This window comes from Phyllostomus discolor, chromosome 6 (genome assembly GCF_004126475.2).
Source record: "Phyllostomus discolor isolate MPI-MPIP mPhyDis1 chromosome 6, mPhyDis1.pri.v3, whole genome shotgun sequence".
NCBI lineage: Eukaryota > Metazoa > Chordata > Mammalia > Chiroptera > Phyllostomidae > Phyllostomus > Phyllostomus discolor.
In genome coordinates this window covers 132,872,376-132,893,956 of record NC_040908.2, presented here as the reverse complement: position 1 = coordinate 132,893,956, position 21,581 = coordinate 132,872,376, and the positions used below count along the sequence as shown (strand labels likewise).

Below are 21,581 nucleotides of genomic sequence, written 5' to 3'. Positions count from 1 at the left end.
GATCACCTCTGCCCCCAGCTGGACTGATATTAGGTACCTCTAGAAGAAGCTTGTGCTTTAAAAGCAGCATGCTGGCTTCAGCCAAGAAAGAAATTCTGGCTGAGTGACCCAAAGAAATCCCACAAGAATAAGTCTGGAAGTATGGGCAAAGGGCAAGATTATGAAGGTTAAAACAGCCACCCCAATCCAAATACAACTGTGGGAGCAAACGCCTCTCCATCTAAAACACGACCATCTAAACTAACAAGCAAGGAGGGGTATCCAACCATTAGCAAGGGCATTCCTAGAACATCAGCTTACTCATTCCCCTTATAGTACTACCATTTTATTGATAACAGTACGGAAGTCAGGTACTGAGGAATACCACTTTTTCCAGGACTTGAGGGCATCAACCAAATAGTGGAAGACATGTGGTAGTCCATAATGTTTATACTTTGCTGACTAGTGTGGGAAATTTTGATGGCTTACTGTACTGGACTTAAAAGATACCTTCTTTTATATATACCCTTGAGCTCTGAATCACAGGAGATATTACATTTAATATATTATTGAACTGTTCTTCCTAGGAGTTCTAAAACTCCCCATTGTTTAGAGAAGCTTTTAGCCAGAGATCTAAGGGAACTTCAAATGGACAGTGGAGCACTAGGTAAATGCTGTCTTCATTGCAAGCATCAGCAAGGTGGCCTCAGACAAAAATACTCCTCTAAATACTAAACACTCTTCTAAATACTACTCTAAACTTCCTGGCTGAACAGAGATACAAAGTCTCCCAGAACAAATCTCAAATACCCAGGCCTTCTGTAAAGTACTTGGGATTTGAATTATTTCAGGGGCAAAGGAACTTGCTCTCCCATAGGAAAGAAGTCTTGGCTAGGGTGGCAGTGCCTACTACCTGCAGACAGTTAAGAGGATTTCTAGGAATGGTTGGTTTTTTTTGTAGGATATGGATTCCAAATTTTGGCTTAATTGCAAAACCATTATATGAGGCATTTAAAGGAAAAGATCAAATGCCTCTAACTTGGACTGGGGGATGTCAAAAGGCCTTCTAAAACATTAAGGTTATTAGCAGTCCCTGCCTTCACCTCTCAGACTTAAGAAAGTCATTTGACTTGCTTGTGCATGAATAAGGAACAGGACCAAGGACATTACCCTTGAAATCTGGAAAATGTTAAGACGTCAGTAGCCTACTTTTCAAAGATACTGAACATGTTATCTTAGTGATGGAACATTTGTCTAAGGACCAAGTCTGCCACCTGTGACTTTGCACAATAAGCTGAGAAGTTTACTCTGGGACAGCCCAACACAGTGCACACTCCACTATGTGTTGCCCTGACAAGAACAAAAGGGAGGATATTGGCTGACCTCTTGTTGGCTATCTCCACCCTCAATCCAGCCACCTTGTTTCACAGAGGAATCAAAATAATTCCAGCTGACCAGTGCAAACTGACCCGCCACTAAAAAAATCCTGATCTCTAGATGTTCACTGATGGAAACAATATGATAGACATGGGAAACTGAAAGTCAGGATAGGCTGAGTTAACTCTTCATGAAACACTGGAAGCTGAGGTATGCCCACAGGTACTTCAACCCGGAAGGCTGAATTCCGGACCATGACCGGAGTTTTGAAACTTGGAAAAGGTAAGAGTCAACATTACACTGACTCCAAATATGTATTTACCTATGGTACATATCCACCAGGCTACTTGTGGGGAAGAAAAGAGGGTTCTTTAACATCAGGAAGCAAAGAAATGTAATGTTAAATCTCCTGAAAGCAGTAATGGAACCTCAGAGTATTGCTGTTATTCATTGCCCTGGCCAACAGAAGACAGACAGCCATTGAAAAAATACAGCACCTATCTTTGATAAAAACTCTCAGCAAAGTGGGAATAAGAGAGAACATATATCAACAAGCTATAGCTAACAAACACATTAAACAAGGCAAAACTAAAAGACTTTCCCTTAGGATCATGAACAAGACAGAAGTGTCCACTTTTCCCACTCTTTTTCAATGTAGTACTGGAAGTCCTAGCCACAGTGATCAGACAAGAAGAAATAAAAGGCATCCAAATTGGAAAGGAAGAAGTAACACTGTCACTATTTTCAGATGACCTGATACTGTACATAAAGAACCCTGAAAATTCAACCAAAAAAATACTAAACTGATCAATGAACTCAGTAAAATAGCAGTGTACAAAATTAATATTCAGAAATTGGTTGCATTTTCATATACCAATAATGAACTATCAGAAATGGAAACTAAGAAAACAATCCCATTTACAACTACATCAATTAAAAAAAACAAACGTAAGAATAAATTCAGACTTCCGGCCAAGATGGAGGCATAAGTAGATACACTGTGCATCCTCAACCAACCAAAAGAAGTACAACAACAAATTTAAAAACAAAAAACCAGAACTGACAGAAAATCAAAGTGTATGGAAGCCTGACAACCAAGGAGATCAAGAAGAAATATTCATCCAGACTGGTAGGAGGGTTGGAGAACAGCAGCCTGGTGGAGAGGACTCATGGCAAGGTGGTGGGTGGAGGGCCTGGTGAGGCAGTGGCTTGTGTACCAGGCAGTCCCACATTCATGTGCAGACAAACCAGAGGAACAACTGGGGATCGAGACAGACCTCGCAAACCAGAGTTCCAGTACAGGGAAATAAAGCCTCAAAGCTTCTGATGGAAAACTCTTGTTTTCAGTTGAGATGGCAGTAGGAGAGACTCTCAACATCAAAGGAGAGTTCATTGGAGAGTCCTAAGGGTCCTAGAATGTACACAAGCCCACCCACTGGGAATCAGCACCAGAAGGGCCCAATTAGCTTGTGGGTAGTGGGAGAAGTTACTAAAATCTGGCAGACTGAGGAGCAAGCACCACTGTTCGCTCTTGGACCCCTCTTCCCCATACAGTGTCACAACACAGCAATGTGGGTTGCCTCGCCCTGGTGAACACCTAAAGCTCTGCCCCTTACTACATAACAGGCACACCAAGACCCCCCCGCAAAAAAGGCCCAACTGAAAGAATGGTTCAAAACTCCAGAAAAAATACAACTAAGTGACAAAGAGGTAGCCAACCTATCAGATACACAGTTCAAAACACTGGTTATCAAGATGCTTCAGGAGCTCACTGGGTACTTCCACAGCATAAAAAAGACCCAGGTAGCAATGAAGGTTGCATTATGTGAAAGAAAGAAAAAATTACAGGGAACCAACAGTGAAGGGAAGGAAACCAGGACTCAAATCAATGGTTTGGAGCAGAAGGAAGAAATAACCATTCAATCAGAACGGAATAAAGAAACAAGAATTCAAAAAAATGAGAAGAGGCTTAGGAACCTCCAGGACATCTTTAAACATTCCAACATCAGAATCATAGGGGTGCCAGAAGGAGAAGGGGAAGAGCAAGAAATTGAAAACTTACTTGAAAACATAATGAAGGAGAACTTCCCCAATCAGGGGAAGGAAACAGACTTCTGGAAAGTCCAGGAAGCTCAGAGAGTCCCAAGGAAGTTGGGCCCAAGGAGGAACACATCAAGGCACATCATAATTACATTAGCCAAGGTAAAAATGAAGGAGAGAATCCTAGAAGCAGCAAGAGAAAAGGAGACAGTCACCTACAAAGGCGTTCCCATCAGACTGTCAGCTGATTTTTCAAAAGAGACCTTGCAGGCAAGAAGGGGCTGGAAAGAAGTATTCCAAGTCATGAAAGGCAAGGACCTACATCCCAGATTGCTCTATCCCGCAAAGCTTTCATTTAGCATGGAAGGGCAGATAAAATGCTTTTCAGATAAGGTCAAGTTAAAGGAGTTCATCATCACCCAGCTTTTATGATATGAAATGTTAAAGGGACTTATCTAAGAAAAAGATAAAAAATATGAACACTAAAATGACAACAAACTCATAGCTATTAACTGAACCTAAAAAAAAAGAAAAACTAAGCAAACAACTAGAACAGGAATAGAACCACAGAAATGGAGATCACATGGAGGATTATCAGTGGAGGAGGAGAAAGGGGAGAGGGGGAGAAAAGGTATAAAGAATAAGTAGCATAAATGGTAGGTAGAAAACACACGGTGAGGTTAAGGATAGTATAGGAAATGTAGAAGCCAAAGAACCAAAGAACTTAAATGTTATGACCCATGAACATGAACTAAAGGGGGTAAATGCAGGTGAGAGGGAGCATGCAGGACAGAGGGGAATAAAGGCCGAGGGGGGATGGGACAACTGTAATAGCATAATTAATAAAATATATTTTAAAAAAGGAAAAAAATAAATTCAAGAAGGTAAAAGATCTGTACTCAGAAAATTGTAAGACACTGAAGAAAATACAAATACATGGAAGCCTATACCATCAGTAAAATGTTCATAATACTTAAAGCAATCTACAGGTTAAATGCAAATCCTATCAAAACACCAATGATTTTTTTCATAGAACTAGAAGAAACAATCCAAAAATGTATACGGAACCACAAAAGATTGCTAACAGCCACAGCAATTTTCAGAAAGAACAAAGTTGAAGACATCATACAGGTACTGTGATCCCAACTACTTTGTTCCTTCTCAAAATTGCTGAGGCTATTCAGGGTGGTTTATGGTTCCATATAAATTTTTGAAATGTTCTGTATCTGTGAAATATGTCATTGGTATTTTAAATAGGGATTGCACTGAATCTATAAACTGCTTTGGGTAGTATGGACATTTTGATGACATTAATTCTTCTAATCCATGAATATGGTATATGCTTCCACTTATTTATTTGTGTCTTAATTTTTTTCTTCAGTGTTGTGGAGTTTTCTGAATACAGGTCCTTTACCTCCTTGGCTAGGTTTATACCTAGGTACTTTATTTTTCTTGTTGCTATAGGAAGTGGGATTTTTTTCCCTCATTTCTGTTACTGATACTTTGCTGTTAGTGTACAAAAATGCCTTCAATTTCTGAATATTGACTTTGTATCCCACTATTTTACCAAATTCATTTATCAGGTCAAGTAGTTTTTTGGTGAAGTCTATAGCGTTTTCTATGTACACTATCATGGCATCTGAAAACAGTGACAGTTTTTAAGAGTAAGGAGCAAAAACCAGGCTAAAACAGGAAAAATTAAAACTTGAGAAAAATAGAAAAAGAAAACAGAAGGAGAAGAATGGAAAAAAGGGCAGGATGAAAGAGAAAAAGAAGAAAAAAAAGAAAAAATTGGCTATGAAATGGCAAAATTAAAAATTAGAGACAAAAAAAGAGGAGGGGACCAGTAAGATTTAAGATTTTAAACACAAAATTAGTGAAGATCTAGAGATAAAATTGAAAAAAATACAACAACAAGTACCCAGTCCACAACAAATTAGGAAGGATTGCTAAAGGTGGAGAGGGAACACAGGTATTTTAAGATCAGGGAAAAAGGATGTCACATGACCATTGACAGGAAAGTGGGTTTTGAGAGGCTGGATGAGGGAGAAATGGTAAGAATGTGGAATGGAAACAAGCTGTAGCAAGAGAGAAAACAAAATTTAAAACAAAGAGGAAAGAAGAAGGTAAAGTGTAAAAGAGGGGAGGGGCAAAAATATGTGAATTAAAATATAGTATAAAATCTAGAGACTTAATTTGTACATATGTGATGGACAGAAAATGAATGTTATAAAGCTATTCAGGAAAGAAAATAGAGCAAATCATCATAGAGAAGATCACAGAGGATTTCATCTTGGTAGCTTCTACTGTTTACCACTGTTTTTTTCTTTCTGGATCCACCTCTGGTGATGTCAGATGTTGACCTGGTCTGATCTTGGACAGCCTGTTCAAGACTTCCAGGGATCTGCTGTCTGTGGCTGACTCCCTCAGTTGTTAATCTAGACATTCTTACACTAAGCAGTCAGGCTTAGGCACCATAGGGTGGGGCAGAATCCTTCCTGGGGTCGGGGCTATTGGTCCCCTCAGGCTGCTGCCACTCAGAGTGAAGTGGTCTTCCTGAGAGGGATGGCTGCTGCTGTATGGGAGATGACTCAGCACCAGGATCCTGGTGGCTGCTGTCTCTATCAGTTCTGTCCCCAAAGCCTTATCCCCAGTCTCTACTTAAAGTCTCTAGTCCTCTCTGCCCCCACTTTGCCAGGGATCTACTGCCTGCAGCTGACTCCTTAAGTTGTTAATGTAGTCACTCTGTGTCTCTCTGATCTTCCAGTCCGCCTTTCAATCTGCTGCCTGGATGCTGGAGCTCAGGGAATGAGTCAGAACAAGCCTGTGCATAGACTCTTTAAGAGGAACTACCTGGGCCTCTAGCAGTTTGTCCATGACAGCCTCAATCCCTGGTGGTTTTTACAACCAGAAGTTATAGAGACTCATCTTCCTGGCACTGGAACCTTGGGCTGGGAGATCTGTATGGGGCTGAGACCCCTTGCTCCTAAGATATCACTCCCAAGTTTTATCTGCCACACAGGTGTGAGACCAGCCTGTTCTGCGTCTCCACTACTAATAGCCAGTCTTGTTGTGGTTTCTTCTTTAATTTCATAGTTATAGAACTTCCATTCAGCTCAATTTCTGACAGCTGTTCTACAGTTGAGTTGTAATTTTGATGTAGTTGTGCAAGTTAGGAAGCCATGTTTACCTACATCACCATTGTGACCAGATGTCCTTCTGTGACTTAACTGCTATTCTTAAGATTGCTTCTAACAAGATGAGGTACTCCACATACATCCCCTTACACACTTTTATTCCAGAAAATTGAGCATTTTTAAAATCCTGGAAAAATAAATGTCTTGATGATCAGCTTAAACCTCAATAGGTGAGAACTGATCAGATTTTACTAACAACTCATTCCTCTGTTAAATTCAGAGGAATCAAGCCCTGGGTCCATCACTCCTGAGTTAAGCCAGTTCCAGATTCATATCCTTTCTCCCAAGCAAGGACACCATTAGGAACCACCCCTCAACCTGAGCATCCTTGAGTACTATAGAATATCTACCAGAAGAAAACCATCTGAAAACACAAGCTGATCCTCACCAAAATAAAGACCACCCACTAGAGGAATTCCAAGATGTTCGTTTCTAATCCCTAACTTGTTTCAATTTCTATCTGTTACGAGCAATGCCTTCTTTTGGTGGGCTGTCACTTCCACAGAAGTATATAACCATCTCACTGCTGGGTCTGTGGGTTGCTGCCCATGTCGAGTGTAGAAGTAATGCCTTCAATCATATATCCAGTCAACATCATGGACCGGGAAAGATGGAACAAATTACTGAAAATAAGCTAGGACTTCTCTCTCGTAGCCCACATCCAGGGGAACCCCCATTTGATTGTGATAAAACTAGAACATACGTCTATGGCTTAGTCTAAAAACATACTATTGTCCTACTGTCTCTCTCACATATCATCTCTGGGATGGCCTTGGATGGCTATGTGCAGAATATGGCTTCCACACACCATCATGGCCCCTTCCTACACAGGACAAATCTGGCCCTTCATCAGGTAGGTTGGGTATCCCTGAATGTCTGTCAGCACATACATAAAGTTCGGGATGCCGAAGGAGGAAAAGATAAGTCCTTTTCATCTGGGATCTTTTCTGTACCCAAAGGAGGAATTTGGATTTGCAGCACTAATTTTGGCCTTACCTCCCCAATGGCTGGATTTGGCAATGCACTCTGGGGTTCCCATCTTTGCCAGGATGGATCTGTAAGACCCTTCCTGAAAAAGAACAATTTGCAAGGACTGGGGTCCACATGCCCAAGGACCATGGCTTGGTAGAAATGGCCAGTCTCCATATCCTTGCCCTGATAGGTAGGCATCTCAGCAAAACTAGAAATACAGGCCTTAGCAAAGTTCATATCCTCAGGTCTTAATAACCCTAGACAAAGCATTCTTTTGAATCAAACAGCCCCAATGAGAAAGGTGGTTTTACAGAACCTAATAGCAATAGACATACTAAGTGCATCTCAAGAAGGAACATGCACCTTTATTAGACAGGAATGTTGTACTTACATTCCAGCTTATGACTCTAATATTTCTGACTTATTAACTTACATGAACAAAGCCACAGATCAGGTCAATGACCTTTACTATACAGAATTCATTCACCTACTGGTTCACTTCTCTGATTGGCCCTTGGAGAATGTCTGTATTAGTGGTATTGGGATACTAATCTGTTGCTGTTGTCTTTGTAATTTCTGCCTAAGGGTTGCCAAGGCTAGTAATCTAACAGTGATTCTAACTAGAGATCTCAGACCTGGACTCCGAAATACTTTCAAGTGAGTGCAAGACAAGTCCATTCCTCTTTCTCTAATGAGGGCCCTAATTAGCTGGTAGCAGCCAGAACATTGCCTGTTTTACCTCAAGAATGAGGAATGCATGAAAGAATGGGGACAACCAAGGGCCCTATTTAATGTATAATTTTGATTTAATATGTGATCCCAGCACTCTATTCAGTTTCTTCACAGCTTGCCCTTTAAGATTCAGCCCTTCTACTCACTAATCTTTAACCCCCTGAGGCAGCAAGAAACAATGACAATATTCTGACTGAGGATCACAAAGTGCAGGCTCTATTAAGCTAAAGATAATGTGGCCTAAATTGTGTCTTTGTTCCAGCCCTTAGAGCAGAATGATCCCATCACATCCTCAGTAAACCAGCCTAAAGGACACAAAGGTGCCCTCAGGGCCTGAAATAATTAATTTATTGCCCTTACCTCACTCTTGGCCAATCAGCAAGACCCACTACCCAAACCCCTTACTTATGATGATTTTTAGTTTTTCTATATAAAGCCTGTCTATAAGCCATGGGGGAGCTAAGCTTTGTGGAACACAGCTTCACCTGTCAGAATAATTCTTTTCTCCACTGCAAACTCTTGCCCATACATTTCTTTCCATTTGCGTTTGCTGGTGGATTAACTCCTGTTCAGCTCAGCAACAGTTCTTCTCATCATTGTGGTATCTGTAAATCTGTTATTTTCTTAACTTCACTAATAAAAGTACAAAATAGGCAGTAGTAAAGACAGAGCCACATGATGGGTCACTGAAAATTATGAGATAAGCATCAACTCACTAATTTACATTCTGAATCTACAAACTGGCCTGACTGTACAATCATCCAATCCACATGATTTCACAGGGGTACCATCAAAGTGACAAATGCCTATACCTCATTTCCCCAATTAGTGTAAACAGAAGCTAATGTTTTGCTAACTCAAGCATATATTGGACAGATTCTTAACATTGAGTCTTCCTTGCCCCTTAAGTTATTATGTTTCCAATATTTGCACTCTAATGCCAAAGGCCGTATTTGTATTCATAGCATTCATTTTTTTTAAAGATTTGTTTATTTATTTTTGGACAGAGGGGAAGGGAGGACAGAGGGAGAGAAATATCAATGTGTGGTTGCATCTCATGTGCCCCCATTGGGGACCTGGCCTACAACCCAGGCATGTGCCCTGACTGGGAATCAAACTGGCAACCCTTTGGTTCACAGACTGGCGCTCAGTCCACTGAGCCACATCAGCCAGGGAATAGTATGCATTCTTAACAGAAGTTCTATAACTCCCAAGAAGGTAAAAACTGGTTCTTGGGGGACAAAAAAAAATCTTAAAAAATATTACAATGGTTGTGGCCCTTGAAAATCCATAGCACCTCAACAGAGACACTGTAAGTCTATGGTATTAAAATCTCAGGGGGTAGTGATGATTAGGGAAAAAATGTCTAAAAGAGGCTCCTTTAGTGGGTTGATAATAATAATAAGGTTGAAAACACTAATATAAAGTAGTCCTGTTTCTTGCTTATAAGAACATTAGCTTGCATTCTGATGCACTGAGACCATTCTGTTCCCCTGATGCACTGAGACCATTCTGAGGCTGCCTACTCAAGACCTGCTGCTAACATGAGAGGTATTGTACACTCAATTTTAATTGTGCTCTTAGAAGTTTCTAAAAACCTTACTATGTACAATTTTTTTCTCAATGCTTTTTAGACTTCTCTACTGTAGAATTTTGTATTGCAGACCATCTCCTTTTATAAATTCACTCCTCCTTGGCTCTTCAGCCCATTATCATGGTTTTCTCTCACTTGTACTTGCTAGGCTGGCTATGAAAGAACTCTTAAGCAGCAGCTCATTCCTAATTGCACTCACTTTCTCTAGGATAAAAAATACATTTACCAAAACCAGCAGGCCTGTATCTGAAATCTCCTGCATCTTAGGAACTGAAAACAGATAGAGTACCAGCCACAAATTGTTGCAGACTGCCTTCTGTGAAATTTGAACTAGAATATTAGTGACTTTGATGACACAAAATTTTCTGCATAAGCAGATGTATGATCAAGAATTTTGCAACTAAATATATCTTAACACAGTGTTACTCAAAGTGTTGTCCACCATAAGATAAATACAGAAATTAACAGTAAATAGTTAGAAATTTGACATTGCTGAGACATTTTTAGTATATTTTATAAAAGCATCAATTCACAACAGATAAAGGGAGAAACCCTAAAGCTTAATCCTTTGCTATACAGTTTGACCAGGAGACAAGAACACAAGTACACATAGCCGCACTCTTTGGAATAGCAAGAAAACTAGATACAACCCAATTGTCCAAAAAATAAAATGGAGAAATTCTAGTATATTCATGCAGTGGAACAGATCTAGTAAAAGTAAATGCAAAGTACAGCTTTATACCATATAAATGAAGAATCCTAGAAACATAAAACTACATTTCAATGTAATTTTTAGGAATAAAAATACATGAGAAACTAAAGAAATTCATCATGGTGAACATCTTAAGAGAGAAGGAAATTGGATCTGAGAGTGGCATACAGGGATCTTCAAAGTCATTAGTAATGTTCGAAGTTAGTGGTAGTTGTGGGTAGACGGTGTTCGCTGTCCTTAGTCTCTACATTTTGTAAGTGCTCAGCTTTAAATAAATTAAGAATTTATGAAGGTAGAAAAGTAGAGATAGTGACTAGAGAAAACTTTTGAGAAATTGTGCTGCAAAAACAGCAACAATGAAATGGAGCAATAATTGGAAAAGAATGTGGGGTAATACTTTTTTGTTATTAACAGGACAGGTCCTAGAGCTTGTCTGTACTTAACAGGAATGGTCCAGGACAGTAAGAGATCTAGTAGTAATACAGGATAAAGAGAGAGATCCCAAGGAGCAAAACCCTTAATGAAAATATAGCCTAATGTCCATAATAATACTAACACTTAGGTAAAAATTTAAATTAGGAAATAGTAATGGAGTATTAGCCATTATTACTCTTGTTCCTCAGGAGTCTGAACTATTTAGAGAGGAAAAAAAGAAATTGAGTTTGTTTACATATATTACAAAATCGTGAAAGGTAAAAATTAATTTTTACAGAAATATAATCATCTTAATAAGCTTCATATCCTTAAAAGCTGATGTCATTAGGATTGCATTCTTTTGTAAGAGCATAGATCATCTTAGCTAAAGTATTTGTGTGTCATTTTAATATTATTTATGTCTGTTAAGTTTGTATTCTTTTCAATGTGTTACATTATATCCCTGATCAAAAAATTAAAGCTTAAAATTTATTAAAATAGTAACATAAGTAACTCAGAATAAATGCTGAGCCTAAATCAAGAACAAGACTCCAGTGCACACAGAATACAAACAAATCTGTGGACGTGCTAATACTATACAAATTCATAAAAACAAAAATATGACCAGGACATACAACAGTGACTATCTAAAAGCTGGATTTTTTTAAACTTACAATTCATTCATCCTATATTTTTCTGAATGTTGTCTGGATTGAAAGTTTATCAAATAATATGGGAACCCATGAAAACTTTTATGATACATTCAAACAAAACGACTTTTTTGGTAAACCAATAGCATTTCTCCAGACTAAGCACGAAATGCATTCCTGTATGAAACTGAGGTTTTTGTTCCTAAAACAACAGAAAACCTATAGAGGTTCCCTTCGGGTGCTGTATTCGTCACAGCAAAAGCTTATAAAAAAGATAAATTTCGCCAAGAGACCAGTCAGGCAATAAACATTATGCTGGAGGAGAACAGATCAAAATGTATTTACCATGTTGCACCTTGAGACAGCACAGAACAAAGGCATATAACGTAAAAGAGTACTGTCCCAGAAGATATTTTACTTTACTGCTGAATACATGTGCTAGTATGAATCCACTCTTGGTGTCTGTGCAATACACATAATTATTGCCGTCCTTCCTGAGAACAGTAGTCAAGCTTTTATGTATCTACCACTGAGAAACCCTCCACCAAAAAAGATGATTTTTCCCTACTTAATGATTATTTTGTAAACTATGATTGAAACTGGAAAACATGTGTTGGAATCAGTTCTGAGAGAATCAGTTACCTGTATAGCAAGGAAGAGCCTTGCTAAACAATGAGTATCTCCTAACTGCAAATCTACAGGCGACTTTCTTCATAGAAAACAAGCTGGTAGTTATCACACACACACTGGGCATGACACAGTGTTAGGGAAACTCCACAAATGTAAATACACTTAATTTCTGACACAGGGTATATATCTTTAGTGTGCCAGGGAAAAATGGAGCAAATATAGATATAAAAAAAAGTATAAAAGCATAAATAGCAAATACAATAGAAGTATTTTCAATAAAATGCAAATAACTTTCGCCCTAGCTGGCGTAGCTCAGTGGATTGAGCGCGGGCTGTGAACCAAAGCATCGCAGGTTCGATTCCCAGTCAGGGCACATGCCTGGGTTGCAGGCCACGGCCCCCAGCAACCGCACATTGATGTTTCTGTTTCTCTCTCTCTCTCTCTTTCTCTCTCTCTCTCTCTCTCCCTCTCTCTCTCCCTCTCCCTCTCTCCCTCCCTCCCTTCCCTCTCTAAAAATAAATAGATAAAATCTTTTTTTAAAAATGCAAATAACTTTCTCAAGCTTTTAAAGTATGACAAGGTCCATTAACTTAGCTATTGACATGGCCCTAAAAATAATCTTCAGTGAGAAATCTCTTTAAAATTCCAGGTCCATGTTGAATGTGAGTATTCATTACCAACAGCGAAAAAACACTTGCTGACTTTTGTCATAAATTCATAATTTTTATTAAGAGAAACAGAAAAGAATTTGGATATAGAATGAACCTATCCTACACGACCTATTTGTACAGTTTAAGAAACACTAGTAGAAGATATTCATTCCCCCATGTAATAGTATCTGAGAGCTCTTTTAAAATATTACTTCCAAGTATAAAGTATATACATTGTTCCAAAGTCAACAGAGTTTAAGGCATCTAAACTTTAATCCCAATACTAAAGTACAACCTGTAAATAATTTAAATACAGCTGAATTTTGAATCACAGTAAAAATAAAAGTTATAATGATATGTTATATTCTCAAAACATGGCTCTGTTACACTACAAGACATTAACAAAAGTATGAAATTTTAACTTGCTGTTTTTAGGAGCTTCCATTATTTGCTTCTAATCTCAAATATAATTTTTATATAATTTGCAAAGACTGGTTATCTGTTCAAAACTAATTTTAAAAACAGCATTTCCTTTAAGAAACACATGAGGTATACACACTATTAAAATATTTTTTAGTTGATTTCATAAAGTGAACTCAAGACTGAGCCTTTATATATAAATTCAGCTTTTCTTTGTGGTTAAAAGTTGAATCATGATCAAAGTTTCTGTTTGAATGTTTATACGTCCAACATGCTTTACAGAGCTCTACAAAACCACCAAGACCACAGTGAAACATCAGCAGCACAACCAGGCGATGTTATCAGGTTCAATTACGTCAATGAGGTTTTATTTCATTGTTCCCTATGCAGTCAAAAAGAAAAACATATATGTGTCTTCAAATCAGACTTACAGAGCTGTTCTCATATTTCTTGATGACATTTTATTTGAGCTTTGTGTACAAATCTTTGCTAATGAAATACTGAATTTCAGTATGTCCAACTTTTTGTATTCCTTTGCCTTCCAACTCAGGCCCAATGAAAAAAACTATTTAACTTTGATTTTTTTTTAATATAAACCAAAAGCATAAATCAACAGCCACAAAGTTAAAATAAAATGGTACTTCCTAATACTGCAAAGTGCAAAAAATAGTAATTCTGACCTCTATGGCAAAAGAGGGCTCCAGCCAAAAACTGAGAAACAAAAAAAAGTGGTGGGGTGGGGTGCAGACTGGGGGAGATTGGGGGACTAGTATTACTCCAGAAGCTACAGTAGTCCCCCTTTAGCCATGGTTTCAATCATCTGAGGTCGATCACTGTCTGAGGATATTAAATAGAAAATTCCAGAAATAATTCATTAAGTTTTAAGTTGCACACTTTTTAAAACATGATGAAATCTCATGCTGGTCCACCGAAGACATATATTCACCCCTTTGTCCAGCTTATCCACACATAAACGCTTCCCGCCATTCAGTCACTTAGTAGCCATCTTGTCTGTCATGTCAACTGTCCCAGTCCTGCAGTGCTTGAGTTCCAGTAACCCTTATTTCACGTAGTGCTGCATTCACAGGACTTATGACAATATACTATTTAGCTTTTCTATTCTATTGTTATTGTTAACTTCAATATGCCTAGTTTATAAATTAAACGTTATCATAGGTATGTCTGTATAGGAAAAAACATAGTAAATACAGGGGTTGGTACTATCCACTGCAACCACTGGGGATCTTGGAACACATCCCACATGGATAAGCGAGGATTATTGTAATCATTTACTATTTTTATTAATCGAATAATACGATGATGGTTGTGACTAGAATGCATGCTAAGTACCGGCACTATGGTAGACACTACATTTTGTCTCCTTTAATCCTAGGTCTCTCTGTGACAAGCCTTATTTCTGCATTTTACAGATGGCACAACCGTAAGTAAGAAAGTTGAAGTGACCTGCCCTACATCACATGACTAACAAGAGGCAGAGACAAAAAAGAAATTCACTTGGCTGGTGTAGCTCAGTGGATTGAGCGCAGGCTGGGAACGAAAGTGTCCCAGGTTCGATTCCCATCCAGGGTACATTCCTGGGTTGCAGGCCAGAACCCCCAGCAACCGCACATTGATGTTTCTTTCTCTCTATCTCCCTCCCTTCCCTCTCTAAAAATAAATAAAATCTTTAAAAAAAAAGTGTGTGTTTATAAAAAAAAAAAAAAAACAGTAAGCGAAAAAACAAAAAAAGAAATTCAAAGCATGATGACTGGGCGTTCACGCTCTTGTGTGACATGTGCCCCCCCCCCCAACAAACTTTGGACATCGGCATATTCATTACCTGTCTGACATGAACTCTGAAAAAAATAAAATAAAATTCAGATCTGCCTACTTCCAAAGCTTTAAAGATTCCTAACAGTTATGCTACCCCCTCTTAGTCACAATGCACTAGCAATGTGTCAGTTGCTCGACAGCCATGTAAAATCACAGCAACTTTGCAAGTAACCCCTTTTTATATACAGGGAAGTTGAAGCTTAGTGATTAAGTAGTTAATTCTGTATTTGCCTCCCAGCTCTACTATTTGACCTTCACTCAACCCTAGGGAGGCTGACCCCTATATAATCTGTATCCCTGAGCTCTCATACTGTTGGTTTCTCCTTAGGATGGAAGCCAACAGCAGGAAATTGGACTTCAGGAAGAGAGAGATCAAGTTCTCTGCTGCTTCCCTACCTCTACATCATTGTCCCTGGCAATAGCTATGCCCCTCTCCATGACAACAGCTCTTAACAGATGGTCTTCCCTTCACAGCTTCAGCTATGAGTCTGGAAACAGCATTGTGTAATCAAAAAACACCATTTCCACCCTGTTCCTTCAGCCCCAGGTGCAGTAACAGATTCCCATGGTTGACTAATCATATCTTATCCATCCTCAATCCTGCTCCTCTTCTCAAAGCAGACTCTTCTCAAAATCTTTTTATTTAAACAACCTGGGGGTGAATTCTGTTTCCTCCTGGGCCCCTAAATAACAAGGATATTGTAACAGTTTATCACATATCAGCTAGTCTATTGCAGAGCTAGAATTTAAATGCAGGTTTATCTCCCTCCCATTATATTCCCTTCTACTTATGCTAAAAGGATAATTAGGTATGCATTTTATAAGACCTTTCCAAAAATGAAAAGTATGTTGTTTTCATTTATCAAATCACCAAGTTATACTTTAAAAAAACATGATTCCATATTCCCTACATTTCATTCTGATACTACAGGTGAACCTTCTGAGCCCTAGTCAATGGCCAAATTTCTATAAATGCACTAGATCCAATCCCCTGCGGCCTACCTTAGGATATTTCTTTGGCAATTCTCTCCCTCTCTCCTACATCATCATTTTCTCTCTCTACTACGTCACTTCCACTACATTATAATCATGCTGCAATATCCCAAATCTCACAAGTACATCTTCTCGAGATCCAGCCACAGTTTCATTTTTTTGCTCCCTTTTAAAGCAAAATTCCTCAAAAGAATGGTATTTACTAATTTTCCAACTCCTCTCCTATAATTGTTTCTTAAGGTGACACTAATATAGCAATGCTGGTTTATTTGGTGGTCCTTGAACATGCCAGGCAAAGTCCAATAAAATTCATTTCTCCTTCCTGTCTCTTAATAAGTTTAAGAGGAAATAAACTGCATCAGGTGTGATTTTCTAAAGTTGTACTGGTAATTCAGATTTTATAAAGTAGCACTTGAAATATATATATATAAGTTTGGGTTTTTACTATCAAGAGTTCAAAACCAGAAACAAGATACAGTCAAATCTCAGTTCTTGAACATCTCACAACTCGAACAAATTTGGTTCTCAACCAAGTTGTTCACAGACAAAAATGCCTTGGTTGTCTAAGAAAACTTCAGTTCTCCATACAACAATCTTTTATACTGATACCTGTATGATCAGTCACGTGTTTCTCAGCCAACAAACAAAGCAAATATGGTTTTCAAACAAATTGCTTCTCAAACAGCCTTCTGGAACAAATTAAGTTCGAGAGCTGAGGTTCCAATGTATTTAAAAGGGACAATGTAAAAATGCTTTCTTTTTGCATTTGAAACACTGAATATGAAATATGAAATACTAAAGTCACACATTCTGTGGAATAGGTACAGCTTTAACCTGTACAAGTACCAATTACTTAAATCTTTATATCCTATCAATGGGCTAATAAGCATTTAAAATGTTTATGCGTTAGAGGACTTCTAGTCAAGATGGCAGCATGGATAAATGTGGTACTTCAATTCTCCCACAACCACATCAAAAACACAACTGAACTATAGAACAACCATCAGTCAGAACTTCCTGAAATCTAGCTGAATGGAAGTCCTACAACTAGGGATTTAAAGAAGCCACATTGAGACTGGTAGGAGGGGTGCAAATGTTGAAGGAGCTGGTCCCACACAAGTGTGGTGATTTAAAATGAAGAGGGCTATCTTGGCTGTAGAGTTGTGCCTTGAGAAGCAAAGAGTCCCGGACCCACACCAAAAAACCCAGCCTGGCATTTAGTGCCAAGAAGACAAGTCCCCATAACTTCAGGCTGTAAAACTCAGCAGGGATTGAGGCTAAGGGAGACATAGAGGCTCCTGGAGTCCCAGGCAGTTCCTTTCAAAGGGCCTGCACACAGACTTACTCCCTCTGAGCTCCGGTGCTAACACAGCAGCTTGAGAGAAACTAGGGATATATGGGGAAAAACTGAATTACCTGGTAACAAAATGAGAACGGGGGGGGGGGGGGGGGGGCGCGCGGGGGGAGGCCCTCCCCACATACACACCCAGCAGGCAGACACTGTATCTGAGTCTCAATCAAACTGGCTCACACTGTCTGCCTTGTCTTGGTAGTTCCCACACAACTTGTAGGCCCATCCATGCCATTTCCAGTACTTTTTCCATATGAAATGGCCTGTCTTGCCTCATGCTTTGGAATTTCCAAAATCTCTCCAACTAGCAGCATCTGGACTCTGCCTACTGTCTATCTCTTGCTAAGTGGCCCCAGGCTGGGCACCAGCAGTGGCTGACTTTGCACCTCCCAGAAGTCCCCAGAGCCAATGCATCCAGTGGACAACTTTAAACCATGCTGTATTACAACCCTCCCACCTCCACAAGTGAAACACTCAAGGAGCAGACTTGGTGAGCACCAAAGCCTCACTGAAGCAATTCCTGCTTCACAGCATCACCTCCATCACAGCTGGTCCTTGGCCAAATGGCCTGGGGGTTCAAGCCTTCCCAGTGATACCAAGAGCAGTCAAGGCTCAACTACAACAGGACAGTTCATACAGACCAGACAGAGATGCATCTGGAGTGTCTAGCTCAGGTTACTAGGGAGGCTGTGTCACAAGGCCTTACACCCTACTACACAAGGCCACTCTACCAAGTCCTGGAGACATAGCAGCTATACCTAATACATAAAAACAAACACAGGGAAGCAGCCAAAATGCAGACACAAAGAAACATGTCCCAAATGAAAGAACAGGAAAAATCTCCAGAGAAATAACTACCTACCAAAATGGAGGTAGGCAACCTACCAGATACATAGTTCAAAACAGTGGTTCAAGGATGCTCAAGAAACTTGGTGAGAACCTCAACAGCATAAAAAGGAATAGTCAAAAATGAAGGATATGTTAACTAAAATGAATTATTTTCAGGAAATAAACAGTAGAGTGATGATGCCAAGAATCAAATCAGAGATGTGGTATATGAGGAAGCAAAAACAAAACAATCAAAAAAAAAAAAAAACCATTAGAACAGGAAAAAAAAAAAGAATCCAAAAATATGAAGATAGTGTAAGGATCCTCTGGGAACACTCAAGTGAACCAACATTCACATTATGTGGATGCCAAAAGAAGAGCAAGAAGTTATTACCTAAAAGGGAGCCTCCCATAAGACTGTCAGGTGATTTGTCCACAGAAACTTTTCTGGCCAGAAGGGAATGGCAAGAAATAATTCAAGGTGATGAAAAGCAAGGACTTACAATCACAATTATTCCTCCCAGCAAAGCTATCATTTAGAATCAAAGGACATACAAAGAGCTTCCCAGCCAAGAAAAAGCTACAGAAGTTCATTATCACCAAACCAGGATTACATGAAAATGCTGAAGGGTCTCTTTAAAAACATTTTTTAAAATATTAAAAATATTAAAAAATATGAACAATAAAATGGCAAGTCAACAATTGAATGTAAAAATAAATAAAAAAAACAATCAGAACAGAAACAGACTCATAGAACATTTTAATGGTTGCCAGAGGGGAGTTGGGGGAATGGATTAAAAAGGTGAAGGGATTTAAAGTTTAAATTGGTAGTTGTAGAAAAGTCATGGGGATGTAAAGTGCAGCATAGGGAATATAATCCATAATAACCTAATAACTCTTTATGATGTCAGATGAGTGGGAGATTTATAGGGATTTTCAATTAGTTTTATAATGTTTAATCACTGGAGTGTACAGCTGAAACTAATATAATACTGTATGTCAACTATAATTGAAAAAAAAAGTATTGAAGAAAGTTTTCATCCATTAGCTCTTACAAGATTTTTATCATTTTATGTTGCAAAATTTCACAAAATACCTACCTTTTTTTAAAAAACCTTAATAGTTTAAGAACCATTTTAAATGGTCTAATTAGTATGCTAAGGGAATTCAGGCACAGAGAACCATTTTCTATGTATATTAAATTGCCTTCATTTTACTAGTGTACTTAATCTCTTACTGTCTTGAGATGTTTTCAAGTTTTACCTACTAACATCTCTTCTAGATCTCCTTTGTTTTTCTGGATATATATCTTGGCCCAGGCCTCAACTAGTTTCTCTGGTCTATGGATGAGCTAAATTTTACCTCCATCTGTGGCAGACTCTACATTCTCACCAAGAGATATATATTCTCACATGGAAGTGCCAAAAATAAGAAATTGGGATTGTAAGCCTTTAAAAATATTTTTCTAGTTTTCTCTTACCTCAAATAAAATGCTTTCCTCTTAAATTACAATATAATTTTCAGTATAATTTAAGCAAGAGATAAAATTTATAATAGCTAATATTTAAAACACCTCACTGAAACACTTGAATAATTCAAGGTTGCATGAGGAATATCCTGATAAATACAGTAGAATTCTAAGCATGGTTTATGAACAAGACCAAAAGAGAGAAAAAAAAGCCTCCTCGTATCACTAACAGGAACATGATACAAACTTGACTCCAGGTCTGGAAAGAAAACCAGAAGATCACCAGACAGGGTCCCTCTGGGGAGATTTGAGATTAACAAAAAATTATAGCCTTATGAACAAAACCTGAGACACCCCATCCATAAATACAATAACTCAGGTAGACTGATGCCAGAGCCCAGGTTTCCAAATGCTAAAAAGCTCACCAAACTAAAAGATCCACAAATCACACTGACATTCAAGTAAAACAAAGGAACTAGCTGGTCCTGGGGCCATACCTTCTACCTAACAAAGCAAATACAATATATATTTCTTCCCTGATTGCACTTTTTCATTTATTGGGGGGAGCAGATAAGTTACACTTTAGGTTTAAGAATAATGAGACAACCAAAGCCAGATTTACTGATGTAATATCTTTAGGTATATATATTGAAGGTGAAAAGAACATGAAAATTCTCTGCTGGAAATCCCTTTGTTTACAAATTCTGATGTTTTGTTATCTCTACATCTCTCTAATGTGTTTACAAAGACACATGACCTTTATATTCCTAAATAATACAATGGAGAATATTTCACCATGAGCAGAGATTTTAAGTGTATTTCATCATTAATTTTTAATCTCTGCCCCAAGAGGAGTACCTGAAGAGAGTTAAGAACACTCTTCTAGGAAAACCTAGAAGGGCTCAGGTCCAGGTTTTAGCTTTGATAACCCTCTGCAGTCTATCCCCCATCCACACCTGACCTTTGATCATTATTAGCACTGCCAGTGTCAGCGATGTACCCAGGACTATTCTGAATGGCTGAAGTTACCCATCTTCAAACATAGGTTCTGTCCAATCCACCTATGAACAAGGCTGGAAAGCCCTGTAGGTAATATCTAAATAGTGTCTGGGTCATGAATTTCAAAGACAACAAATGGTGAGTGTGATCCCTTTACTCTAAGTCTCTGTCTTTTGGTGTCCTCAAATAGCTGACTCAATTGCAACTATAAATAAAATAAAATAAAACATACTTTAAAACGGGGAGGCTCCCTTAATTCTGGCAAACTTATTTACCCGATATTATTACACTCAGTCTTCAGTCATGCTGTGAAATCAGGATTACCTTTACATACAATGAATTTTAGGTTACCTGTTAAATGAATAAATGACTCATTTTTTAAATTTCTCTCTATTCCCTATATCAGTCTAATTCAATTTAGATATTTCTGACTTTATCTTACTATATTTTCACATTTTTGTCATATCAAGCCTGAATCACTTTCAACAACAGCTTCCAATAAATTTTCCTAATAATTTGTATCATCTTATTCTGTGACAAATAGACTATATTTGAGCTGAAGGGAATTTAGAAGCCCACAATTCCAATCTTCTCATTTGATTAAGAAAACAAGGACCCCAGTAATGATATGATTTTCCTGCTCTTTCTTCCCTGTGTACCTAACCACTCAATTAAAAAGCTACCTGTAGGCAGACATTCACATAAAACAAAGGAATTGTTTTCAGTGAGACAAGTCTCTTCA

General features: G+C 38.4%; 1 protein-coding gene, 2 long non-coding RNA genes and 1 pseudogene across 4 annotated transcripts in view; 2 read left to right on the top strand and 2 right to left on the bottom strand.

The window, feature by feature from the left end:
- Positions 1-21,581, bottom strand: part of PDE3B (phosphodiesterase 3B) — a 160,166-nt gene that overhangs the window by 67,231 nt on the left and 71,354 nt on the right. The gene's annotated exons all lie outside the window — the stretch shown is intronic.
- LOC118501304 lies at positions 1,741-12,237 on the top strand. The gene is made up of 3 exons (XR_004903931.1): positions 1,741-1,750; positions 2,081-2,090; positions 11,957-12,237. It is a non-coding gene; the product is annotated as an uncharacterized LOC118501304 (long non-coding RNA).
- On the bottom strand, positions 9,474-13,942 carry LOC118501303. The gene is made up of 2 exons (XR_004903930.1): positions 12,851-13,942; positions 9,474-12,599 (listed from the first exon to the last, which is right to left on the bottom strand). It is a non-coding gene; the product is annotated as an uncharacterized LOC118501303 (long non-coding RNA).
- LOC114501224 lies at positions 15,120-15,217 on the top strand (annotated as a pseudogene).